This window comes from Pan troglodytes, chromosome 11, assembly GCF_028858775.2.
Source record: "Pan troglodytes isolate AG18354 chromosome 11, NHGRI_mPanTro3-v2.0_pri, whole genome shotgun sequence".
Classification (NCBI taxonomy): Eukaryota; Metazoa; Chordata; class Mammalia; order Primates; family Hominidae; genus Pan; species Pan troglodytes.
Window position 1 is genome coordinate 77231486 of NC_072409.2, and position 12775 is coordinate 77244260.

The window sequence follows — 12775 nt, forward strand, 5'->3', positions numbered from 1 at the left end:
TGCTGGCCCCGGGCAATGAGGGACTTAGCACCCGGGCCAGCGGCCGCGGAGGGTGTACTGGGTCCCCCAGCAGTGCCGGCCCACTGGTGCTGCGCTCGATTTCTCGCCGGGCCTTAGCTGCCTTCCCACGGGGCAGGGCTCGGGACCTGCAGCCCGCCATGCCTGAGCCTCCCACCCACTCCATGGGCTCCTGTGCGGCCCGAGCCTCCCCAACGAGCACCGCCCCCTGCTCCACGGCGCCCGGTCCCATCGACCACCCAAGGGCTGAGGAGTGCAAGCGCACGGTGTGGGACTGGCAGGCAGCTCCACTTGCAGCCCCGGTGCGGGATCCACTAGGTGAAGCCAGCTGGGCTCCTGAGTCTTTATGTCTAGCTCAGGGATTGTAAATACACCAATCAGCACCCTGTGTTTAGCTCAAGGTTTGTGAGTGCACCAATCGACACTCTGTATCTAGCTGCTCTGGTGAGGACGTGGAGAGTCTTTATATCTAGCTCAGGGATTGTAAATACACCAATCAGCACCCTGTGTTTAGCTCAAGGTTTGTGAGTGCACCAATCGACACTCTGTATCTAGCTGCTCTGGTGAGGACGTGGAGAACCTTTATGTCTAGCTCAAGGATTGTAAATACACCAATTGGCACTCTGTGTCTAGCTCAAGGTTTGTAAACACACCAATCAGCACCCTGTGTTTAGCTCAAGGTTTGTGAATGCACCAATGGACACTCTGTATCTAGCTGCTCTGGTGGGGACTTGGAGAACCTGTGTGTGGAAACTGTATCTAACTAATCTGATGGGGACATGGAGAACCTTTGTATCTAGCTCAGGGATTGTAAACGCACCAATCAGCGCCCTGTTAAAACAGGCCACTCGGCTCTACCAATCAGCAGTATGTGGGTGGGGCCAGATAAGAGAATAAAAGCAGGCTGCCGGAGCCAACATTGGCAACCCGCTCTGGTCCCCTTCCACGTTGTGGAAGGTGTGTTCTTTCGCTCTTTGCAATAAATCTTGCTACTGCTCACGCTTTGGGTCCACGCTGCTTTTATGAGCTGTAACACTCACTGTGAATATCTGCAGCTTCACTCCTGAGCCCAATGAGACCACCAGCCCACCGGGAGGAACGAACGACGCGCCACCTTAAGAGCTGTAACACTCACCGCGAAGGTCTGTAGCTTCACTCCTGAGCCAGCGAGACCACGAACCCACCAGAAGGAAGAAACTCTGAACACACCTGAACATCAGAAGGGACAGACTCCAGATGCACCACCTTAAAAGATGTAACACTCACCGAGAGGGTCCGCGGCTTCATTCTTGAAGTCAGTGAGACCAAGAACCCACCAATTCTGGACACAGTGTCTGTGTGTGTATGTGTGTAGGTGTGCGTGTATGTGTGAGTATGTTTGTGTGTGTAGGTGTTTCTACCTTATCCAAGTTGTTTCCCAACTAACATACGTGATCCATAATTTATCCTTGACTATGGACTCCGCAGTAAACAAAGCACCTCAGGTTTTAGAAACTCAACAGAATAGCAGCAACGTGTTGACTATGATAGTCCTAAATAATAGATAATTGGCAATTTAATGTCCTTCCAAGAGAAAATCTTTACCATACCTGAAATATCTGGAACCTGAATAAACATTAGGTAAGTAAAATTGATTTAATCGATCTTAGGAGTTATTTTTCTCGTTAAGCTAAACCCAAGAAAAACTTAGATGTTAAGTGAGCTCCAAATATTTCTTAAAATACTTGGGATTATTCCCAAACTTTTTATCTTTTTTAACCTTCCCATTATCTTGTTTTTTTGTTTTTTTTTTTGTTTTTTTTTTTGAGATGGAGTCTCACTCTGTCGCCCCAGGCTGGAGTGCAGTGACGCCATCTCGGCTCACTGCAAGCTCCGCCTCCCGGGTTCACGCCATTCTCCTGCCTCAGCCTCCCGAGTAGCTGGGACTATAGGCGCCTGCCCCCGCGCCCAGCTAATTTTTTTGTATTTTTAGTAGAGACGGGGTTTCACAGTGTTAGCCAGGATGGTCTGGATCTCCCGACCTCGTGATCCGCCTGCCTCCGCCTCCCAAAGTGCTGGGATTACAGGCGTGAGTCACCGCGCCCAGCGTATCTTGATTCTTATATCTTGCTTCACAGCCATAACCCTGACCTGACATTCAACTCATAATACAGTGTTGAAGAAAAAAATAAAACCTCTATAGGAAAAATCTGTTCATCTAGGAGCTGGATTTTAACCAAAGAAAACAGGGATATAAGATATATTTTAAAGGGATATGATGCAGTCTGATTTAATTGTGTGCAGAGTGGCAATAGAAGGAGAGTGGCACGTAATGCCTGGACACAGTTTGTCCCAGCGGGGAACTGTCGAGCCTTTTCAGGTAATCTAGAAATAACTGAAAATTTTCTCTGTTGACTATCCCAGAGACTGATCCCTTAGTGTCCCTCTTGTCAGTCAGTATACTCGGGATAAAGAAAACTAAACTCATTTTTCAGACTTTTTTTTTTAAATGCCTCTGCCCTTTTGTTTTATAAATCCAATTTTTATCTCTGATGATAACAATCTATTGATCTCCCACATATATTAAAATTGCTTGTTGATAACTAAACTGACATGGAGTTATTTTTGACAACACAAAAATGTAGAGTACAATACAGTTGCATTTAAAATCAATAAGACAAGTGTAGTCTATTATTATTTAGGGACAAATGTCTGGTTTGTTTGATAAAAGTAATATTAGACTCCTACCTCCCGCAATTTAGATATATAAATTGCAGGTAAATTTTTATAATTTTACATATATTTGTCAGAAGAAAACAGAAAAATATAATAAAGTTCAAATACAAATTATAAATCTTTATGCCATCTGTCCCGCCAATTAGAAAAAAGTCATAAAATTAAATGAGATGTTGAGTGGAGGACTGCCTCAATACTTTCTGCTGAAGATGTGTGTCTAAGACAAAATGGTAGCTAAAGATAGAGACAAAAAGGGTTACTGTGCATATAATGAAGGACAACTTACAGCATTTAATAATAGATTTAACCTGCAGAAAACACATCAAAGTTAATATTTATATTCACAAACGATGATTGAAGGTATTGTGAATTTCACACTATTTGAATATAATGGCAGAGTTAAGAGATTATAAACCAGTCTGAAATATTACTTAAATGTGACTGTGTCTCATCTGCATGCAAATAGCAGTTATTTTTTACATTCCTCTTTTTTATTTTTCTAAGGCCAGAAATTAAATATTTATACATGTAAGAACTTGCTTTTTTCCCTTAACTCTCCAAGAGTATTCTTATCTGGTTTTATTAGAATAATACGGCCTCTGGGAGCAAAGATACCGCCTAGCACTCAGCACTGGAAGTCAAGGTGGAGAATATTTCCAAGGCAACCATGACCTTCCCTTTGGTGCTATGTTACACAGTTTGGAAGGTAATTCAAACAGTACATAACATCAGCGTGCTGAACATCAAGAACTTGGCTTCATTGAAGGTGTCAGGCAGGCTCCTGGCCAGGAAAGCCAAGATGAAGCTCCCCAGTGCCAAAAAGGTCAAGAATCCCAGAACAGAGTGGAAAGCAAAGAATACCTCATCATTGAGAGTCCTGATGGCACTCTTTGATCCCATGCCAAATTCCAGAGAGTTACTTGGATAAGGAAACAGATGAAAATAACTGTGCTAAATACTCCCGGTCCCCAAAACCACTTTGGCTTTCTCTCTGATGCTGTAGCCTTACAGGCTATAAGCACAGTGATAGTTTTAGCTAACACAGTTGAAACAACCACAGTAAAAATGATTCCAAATGTTGTCTGTCAGAGGATACAAGTGACTGTGTTTGTACAGCCAGTGAAGAGCAAGGAGCAGAAGAAAACAGACAGAGATGTCGCTGAGAGTCTTGACTATGAGTATGTGTATGTGCTTCACAAAGATCATAAGAACCATGGCTGTATTAGTCCATTTTCACACTGCTGATAAAGATATATCAGAGACTGGGTAATTTATAATGGAAGAGAGCCTTAATGGACACACAGTTCCACGTGGCTGGGGAGGCCTCACAATCACGGCTGAAGGTGAAAGGTACGTCTTACCATGGCAGCCTGCAAGGGAGCACGAGAGCCAAGTGAAAGGGGAAACCTTTTAATAAAATTATCAGATCTTGTGAGACTTAGAACAGTATGGGAGCAACTGCGCCCATGATTCAATTATCTCCCACCAGCTCCCTCTCACAACACGTGGGAATTATGGGAGCTATAATTCAAGATGAGATTAGGGTGGGGACACAGCGAAACCATATCAATGGCAGTGAGGACAGAGAAACAGAGAGCTATGCTGGCCAGTGCTGTCCCCAGTGCATCTTCAAAGTCCAGAAAGGTCACAACTCTGTAAGGCAGTGATCTCTCTCACTGAATACTGGTTGTCTGGGCATTTTGCACATTCACTGGAGTCTGATTTTAAAAAGTCAAAAGCTTATTGTCTCAAGTTCTGAAATGCTTCCTTTTTTCACAGGACTAAACAATGATAACATTAGTCATCTTAAAGCACATTGTCCACCTATTCTCCATACTTCATGAAATTATAAGATGCTACAAATTAACTCATTCCAGTTTAGCAGTATTTATCCCCCTTGTCATTTATATGAAGAAAGATGTTTTTTAATCTTTTACATAGATGTGCATCCTATTTTTTATCTGATGATGAGACCATTACAATCTTTAAGACATTCCAAATATCTATTTGGCAGGCTAAGCCTTAAATTTATTCATTTATACAAGAAATTTATTCGTTTACACAAGAAAGCTTTAACTGGCGAGCCAGACCCTTAGTTGAATTCTAGAAATACTGCAATGACCAAGGCATACTGCTTTTTTCAAAATTAAAAAAAAACACACCCTCAAACTCCCATTAGATTGACCATGAGACATTAAGTTGCACTGGTCCAGAATCTGGGCATTACTCATGATTTTTTACTTCACAAAAAAAACACAACTAATACATCAGTGAATCCTCTTGACTCTCCCATCAAAATACTTCCTAATTCTAATCACTTCTTGTCACTTCCACTTGGCCATCCTGATCTAAGACAATGTAATCTCTACCTAGATTATTGTAATAAACCCCAGTGGCCTGCCTACTTCCAATTCCCTGAGTCAACTTCAGTCTATTTTGCACAAAGCAGGCAGTTACTCTTTAACAATCAAATCATTTAACTGCCATGCTCAAAGCTTTCCAATGGCTCTTAATTACACTTTAAATCAAAATTTTTATCATGTTTCTAAATCTCAGACCTCACCTCCTACCACAATTTCTTTTTGCTGTATTTTCCAACCATCCACATTAGCTGCCTTGATTTACTTTCAAGTTTACAAACTCCTGCCCCAAGGCCTTTGAACTTCTAGTTCGTCTTGAATGTTCTTTCCTCAGAATGTAACAAGACTCATTTACCTACTAATAGTTTTGATATTCGTCCCCTTCAAATCTCATATTGAAATGTGATCCCCAATGTTTAAGGCAGGGGCTAATGGGAGGTGTCTGGGTCATAAGGGTGGGTCCCTCCTGGATGGCTTGGTGCCTTCCCTCCAGTAAGGAGTGAGTTCTTGCTCCATTAGTTCATGAGAAAGCTGGCAATGTTCTACTGATTAGAACATTAAAATGTATCACATGAATGATAAATGAGGGAAAGAATGGCACTTTTTAGGTCTAACCCAAATCCTAATCAATTTTTGTATTAACGGGGATGCTGAAGAACGGCTAGAAACAAATTGTTTGTTGACCTATCTTATTGGAAATCTCACCCTCTAGGTGCTGAGTTCAAACAACATACAGCTTTTCCTTCCTGTGGGGATTTTCTAAATTCTGACCTGTAGCTGTGGCTGCACACAGAGTAGAGAGCCTGAAGAAAAGAAACTGGGGGTCGGTGTTCTCATATATTTAGAATAGATGAATTATAAAATTCCAAAATTAATAATATTGTATTAATTTAAATATTATAATGATGTGTAATACCTTTTAGAACTATCTGAAACATGCATACTAGAAAATAAAAATTAAGTAGAAACAAAAGCAATGTTTTTGATAAAGGTAAAATAAAGTCGCTGGGGGCGGTGGCTCACGCCTGTAATCCCAGCACTTTGGGAGGCAGAGGCAGGCGGATCACGAGGTCAGGATATTGAGACCATCCTGGCTAACACGGTGAAACCCCGTCTCTACTAAAAATACAAAAAATTAGCTGGGCGCGGTGGCAGGCGCCTGTAGTCCCAGCTACCCGGGAGGCTGAGGTAGGAGAATGGCATGAATCCGGGAGGTGGAGCTTGCAGTGAGCTGATATGGGGCCACTGCACTCCAGCCTGGGCGACAGAGCGAGACTCCGTCTCAATAAATAAATGAATAAATAAAGTCACATTTTTGCATTAAAGGCAAATATCCAAATAATCTAAATTATGTCCACACAAAATGGATAAGCAAGGTGATTGAAAGCCGTATATTGATTAATTGTCCAAAGTATGTATAATGATGCTATCTCTAGTATAATAATAACATTGATACACATATCTACGCACTCAAGACATTTTATTTTAAAAACTAGCCTAGACTTCTCCTACTGGTGATAATTAGATCAGATATGCAGAATGCAAAACAATTAGAATTGGTAGATAAATACAACAAAAGCTTACAAACCTAGCCTAGCTCCAATAATGTATGAGAAACCTCAAGGAAAAAAATAAAAAAGGAACAGAAACCCAGAACGGGAAAGCTGATCGGCAAGCAAAAGCTATCCTCACAATGTTTGCTAATTAAGATGATCAAGGTCACTTGGGTTTTAATGACCAAAACCGAGGGGACAGGAGACAAGACCTTAGGCTTGAGACAATCCATAGAGCTACAACTATTGAAGGCCCACTTTTTCTTTTCTTTTTTTTTTTTTTCAAGATGGAGTCTCGCTCTGTCGCCCAGGCTGGAGTGCAGTGGTGCAATCTTGGCTCACTGCAAGCTCTGCCTCCTGGGTTCACACCATTCTCCTGCCTCAGCCTCCCGAGTAGCTGGGACTACAGGTGCACGCCACCACGCCCGGCTAATTTTTTGTATTTTTTTAGTAGAGACGGGGTTTCACCGTGTTAGCCATGATGGTCTCGATCTCCTGACCTCATGATCCACCTGCCTCGGCCTCCCAAAGTGCTGGAATTACAGGCGTGAGCCACTGTGCCCAGCATGAAGGCCTACTTTCATGGGGAAATGATCTAGGAAAAAGGAAACAAAAAAATCTTCTTGCCAGTGAAAGGAGAGAAGTTCTCAGCCTCAGTTTGGAGTCTGGGTGGCAAAAGAGAAAAATGTCTCTTCTGAGAAATTTTTATTCAAAAACTTGTCTTCATACTGGTTTGGGATTTAATTTTAAATGTATTTGTATAGTCAAGGAAAACTTTAAGTGCATAAATTAAATGTCTTCTGATTATTAACAACTCAGGTGCTTGGATGAAACACAGGCAATCCTGTAGGAGGGACTGACCCTCGAAATATTTATTACTCACCATGAAGTTATACAGACACTAAGACCAAATGAACATGTAAACCACACAATGAAGAGTCAACATAAACAACAAACAACAAAATGCAACCAGAAGGCATTTTAGACCTTATAATTTTCAGATATAGGATCAAAATATGTATAGGCTTAAACTCTTCAAGGAAACAAATAGGGTGTCAAATTGTGAGCAGGAATTGGGAGATGAACAAAATCAATCAGCAAGATTCTTAAAAAAATATATAAATATAAACATTAGAATTATGGGATGAGCTAATATGCATGTTAATAGCCATAGCAATGCTATCAAACAAAGCCACTTCTTCCAAAAATGGGGTCTTTACTTGTTCGGTGCTGCAAAGGCAATACACAAAACTGAAGGTGAGCACCAAGCAGTGCAAGCTTTACTTGATGGCCGTGGACTTGAGAAGCAGAAGCATGGCTCACAAATCACTTCTCGACTAATGAGAGGTGAGGAGGTTAAAATAAAATACAGGGTTTCTCTAATGAAGGGACTGGACATTAAAAGCAAGGGGAAGAATATTCATGCATTTTCCAGGAATGAGCAGCAACTTCACAGAACTCCTAGTGCCACCTTCCTTTTTTGAACTTTTATGACTTCTGGTCAGCGTCATGATGATTGTCAAGTGTCATGACACCAGTGGAAGTGTCTTTTTTTCTTTTCTTTCCTTTTTTTCTTGGCAATGGTGAGTCTCACTCTGTCACCAAGGTTGGAGTGCAGTGGCACGACCTGGGCTCACTGCAACCTCCGCTTCCCGGGTTCAAGCAATTCTCCTGCCTCAGCCTCCCAAGTAGCTGGGACTACAGGCGCATGCTGCCACGCCTGGCTATATTTTTTGTATTTTTAGTAGAGATGTGGTTTCACTGTGTTACCCAGGCTGGTCTCGAACTCCTGAACTCAGGCAATCTGCCCGCCTCGGCCTTCCAAAGTGCTAGGATTTCTTTTCTATTTTAAGAGATGGGGCCTTGCTCTGTTGCCCAGGCTTGAGTGCAGTGGTGCAATCATGGCTCACTGCAGCCTTGAACTCCCAGGCCTAAGTGATCCACCCCCTTTAGCCTTCTGAGTAGCTGAGGCTATAGGTGTGTGACACCACACTTGGGTAATTTTAAATTTGTGTGTGTGTGTGTGTGTGTGTAGACCAGGTCTTATTCTGTTGACCAGGCTGGTCTCAAATTCTTGTGCTCAAGCAATCCTCCTACATTGGCCTCCCAAAGGGCTCGGATTACAGGGATGTACAACCATGCCTGGCCAGGAGTGCCATTTAGCATGGAAATGAGATTATAATGAAGCCTGAGGCTTTAGCTATCTTGGTTCTAACAAATGTCAGTGGGTCTGGTTACAAAGCGAACTTCCTAGAACAAGTGTCCTGTTTTTTAAAGATAAGCAGAGTTAAGGCAGTGTAGAAATTCAGCTATGTCATGTCAGCATGCTACCACTTAACAGTAATATCTGAAAAATTAGTAACATGGAAATTTTTTGTACATTTTAGACAGATCATATAAAAATACAAAGAAATAATATATGTGATAAATATCAAGTTACATATAAAGTAGAATAAAAATGGCTAAATTATATTGGTTACTTTTCATTTCATGAGTTGAACTCAACAGGATATAAGGATTGAGCATCTGCCTTTATATGCATATAGTCCAATTCAAACACAAACTGTGCAGTGGAATAACAAGGAGAAATTGACAAATTTGACAAATCTATCCGTGATGGTAGATATCAATGTATCTCCCTCATGAATAAAGAGTTTAATTAGACATAATGTAAAGAAGAATACAAGTAATTTAAGGAACATAATGAACAAGCCTGATACAATAAACATGCACAGAACTCTGAACCTCCAAGTCAGTGACTACTCATTTTTCACAAGTACACATGGACAGTTCATTAAAATTGACCATTCACTGGCTAAAGAGCAAGACTCTTGTCTACAATACAATTAAATTAGTAATCAATCAAAAAATCAAAATCCTAATTTTTTTACATTTTAAATATATTTATAAATAACAAATGGATCAAGAAATAAAAAATTTAAACACAAAACCTATAACTTAGAACTTATACATCAGCTGAAGAAGAAATACAAAGTTAAAATAAACAATATGTATTAGTCCATTTTCACACCGCTATAAAGAACTAGTTGAGGCCAGGCGTGGTGTCTCACGCCTGTAATCCCAGCACTTTGGGAGGCCAAGGCGGGCGGATCACAAGGTCAGGAGATCAAGACCATCATGGCTAACATGGTGAAACCTCATCTCTACTAAAAATACAAAAAATTAGCCGGGCGTGGTGTCGGGCACCTGTAGTCCCAGCTACTCGGGAGGCTGAGGCAGGAGAATGACGTGAACCCAGGAGGTGGAGTTTGCAGTGAGCCGAGATCACACCACTGCACTGCAGCCTGGGTGACAGAGCGAGACCCCGTCTCAAAAGAAAAAAAAAAAACAAAAAAAACAAAAAAAACTACTTGAGAGTGGATAACTTACAAAAAAAAAAAAAGAGATTTAATTAACTCACACTTCCACAGGCTTAACAGGAAGCATGACAGGGAGGCCTCAGGAAACTTACAATCATGGCAGAAGGTGAAGGGGAAGCAAGGATCTTCTTCACGTGGTGGCAGGAGAGAGAGAGCGAACAGGGAAGTGCCACACACGTTTAAACCATGAGATCTCATAAGAACTCCCCCACTCTCACAGAACAGCAAGGGGGAAATCCACCCCCATGATCCAATTACCTCCCACCAGACCCCTCCTCCAATTCCACCTGAGATTTGGGCAGGGACACAAATCCAACCCATATCACAATAATAATTTAAAATAGAGTTAGTTGTTAAAAATAGAGCCACAAGATACACACCAGAGCTATGTGATCTTATACCCAAATAACAGTGTTCAAGAAATAGTAAATTTTCATCTTTTAATAAATTAGAAAAAGACTCCTCGATTTGAGAAGCTAGCATACCATTGATAACAAAACAAATTGTAGAATGGTAAAGTAAAATTAGAGAACATTTCCAGTTAGGAATATGGATATAAATACCCTAATTGTGTACCACAAAATATTAAAGAAAGCATCCTGGTGGAGAAGGAAGGAGGGGTGGATAGGTGGAGCATAGGGGACTCTGAAGGCAGCCATAATATTTTGTCTGATACTGCAATAGTGGATACATGACATTATAAATTTGTCAACACCCATAAAATTCTATAACACAGACTGAACCCTAATGTAAAGTATGGATTTCAGTTAATAATAGTGTATCAATGTTGGTTCATCAATTGTAACACATGCATCACCCTAACGCAAAGTGTTATAGAAAATACGAATTATAGAGAAACGGGGAAGAAGGGAGGTATATATACTCTTTGTACTTTCTCTTCAAATTTTTTAAAACGTGAAACTACTCTAAAAAATAATGTCTATTAAAAAATTATGATCAATTTCAGTTTATCCTAGGAAAGCAAGGATAAGTTAATAAGTATACATATATACATACATAAATTTAATAATCTATACTAACAAATCATTACAGAAAATCATACGCATTTTAGTAGACACCAGACTAACTTGTAATTCATAAAAGAATGTCTGAGTAACCTGTGGCCGGGAGTGGTGGCTCACGTCTGTAATCCCAGCACTTTGGGAGGCTGAGGTGAGCGGATCACGAGGTCAGGAGATCGAGACCATCCTGGCTAACACGGTGAAACCCCGTCTCTACTAAAAATACAAAAAAAAATTAGCAGGGCATGGTGGTGGGCACCTGTAACCCCAGCTACTCGGGAGGGTGAGGCAGGAGAATGGCATGAACCTGGGAGGCAGAGCTTGCAGTGAGCTGAGATGGCATCACTGGACTCCAGCCTGGGCGACAGAGCGAGACTCCGTTCCATCTCAAAAAAAAAAAAAAGAATGTCTGAGTAACCTAACAGTACAAGTAAAGTTATTACCAGAAATATACAGAAAGCATCAAGGTAAAATATAAGAATTATTCCATTTGAAAGGGGTATGATATGCACAAAGATGAAAACTGAGCTCCTATAAAATAACATAAGGATTTGAAATAAAGACACAAAACTTACTGTTTAGAGTTAGTATCATTGACTATAAAAACCAAGACAATCTTAATTATAACAATTAGGAAGATAACAGAAATTCAGAACATCAAAAATATTTTTATGTAGAAATAAAAACAAAACATTTAATTTTAGAAATATGTTATTTACTGCATTTTTGTTACATGTGTAGTGATAAAATAATAAAATAAATTTAGAAAGAAATATATTATTTAATAAGATATAAAAATCTGAGGACCAATACATTACTGTGGTTAAAACCATGGATTTTGACAGGAACTCCTTTGGTTAAAATTGTGACTCATCACTAAGAGTATAATGGTGAATAAGTTACTTAACGTTCCTTTGCACCCCTTTTCTTATCTAAAACAAATATGAAAGGGATCTGACTCATAGCAGCGTTCTGAGTAATATAACAGACATACATAAAACCACTAAAACAATGCTTGGCACATAGTTAATGATTATTCACTACCATTATTACCATCGTTGTCATTTTATTATGCAATTTAATGTTTGTTCTTTGGTAAGCAATGAATAAGAAATATTAAAAGGTAGAAGCGTGTATAGGTGGGATACATATCAACATACATATGTATAGGCGTGTGTACATATCAACTACGTAGAGGGTTCAAATCAGGTGAAATTACCTGCATGAATCAACTCTATTCTGGCATCCATATTCAGTAAAAAGCTATCTTTGAAATTGTGACTAACCTCTGAAAACAACAATGGCCCATTTGATCCTTTCCTCGTGTATGGTAAAATCTTGACCACGTGGAAAACACATTCTCCTAGCTTCCCTTGATGTTGGAGACCATCAGGCAAATTACAATAATTCAGAATATCATACTATGCAACAGAGTTCCTATTCTAATCTGGGTACCTGATCATCAGCACTGGTCATAAATTCCGTGGTCCTTAAGAGAGTAAAGCTAAAAGGGATGCATCAGGGAGTAATAAAAAAAAAAAAATGCATTATGCTATGAAACGTTAACTGAAGCATTGTTCCTCCCTGATCCTTGAAGACTAAAAGCTCAAATTCAACTTTATACTTTGATGAAAATAAAGACAATTGTGGTTTCGATTTCTTTTTTTTCTTTTTTTTTTTGAGATGGAGTCTCATTCTGTTGCCCAGGCTGGAGTGTAGTGGCGCGA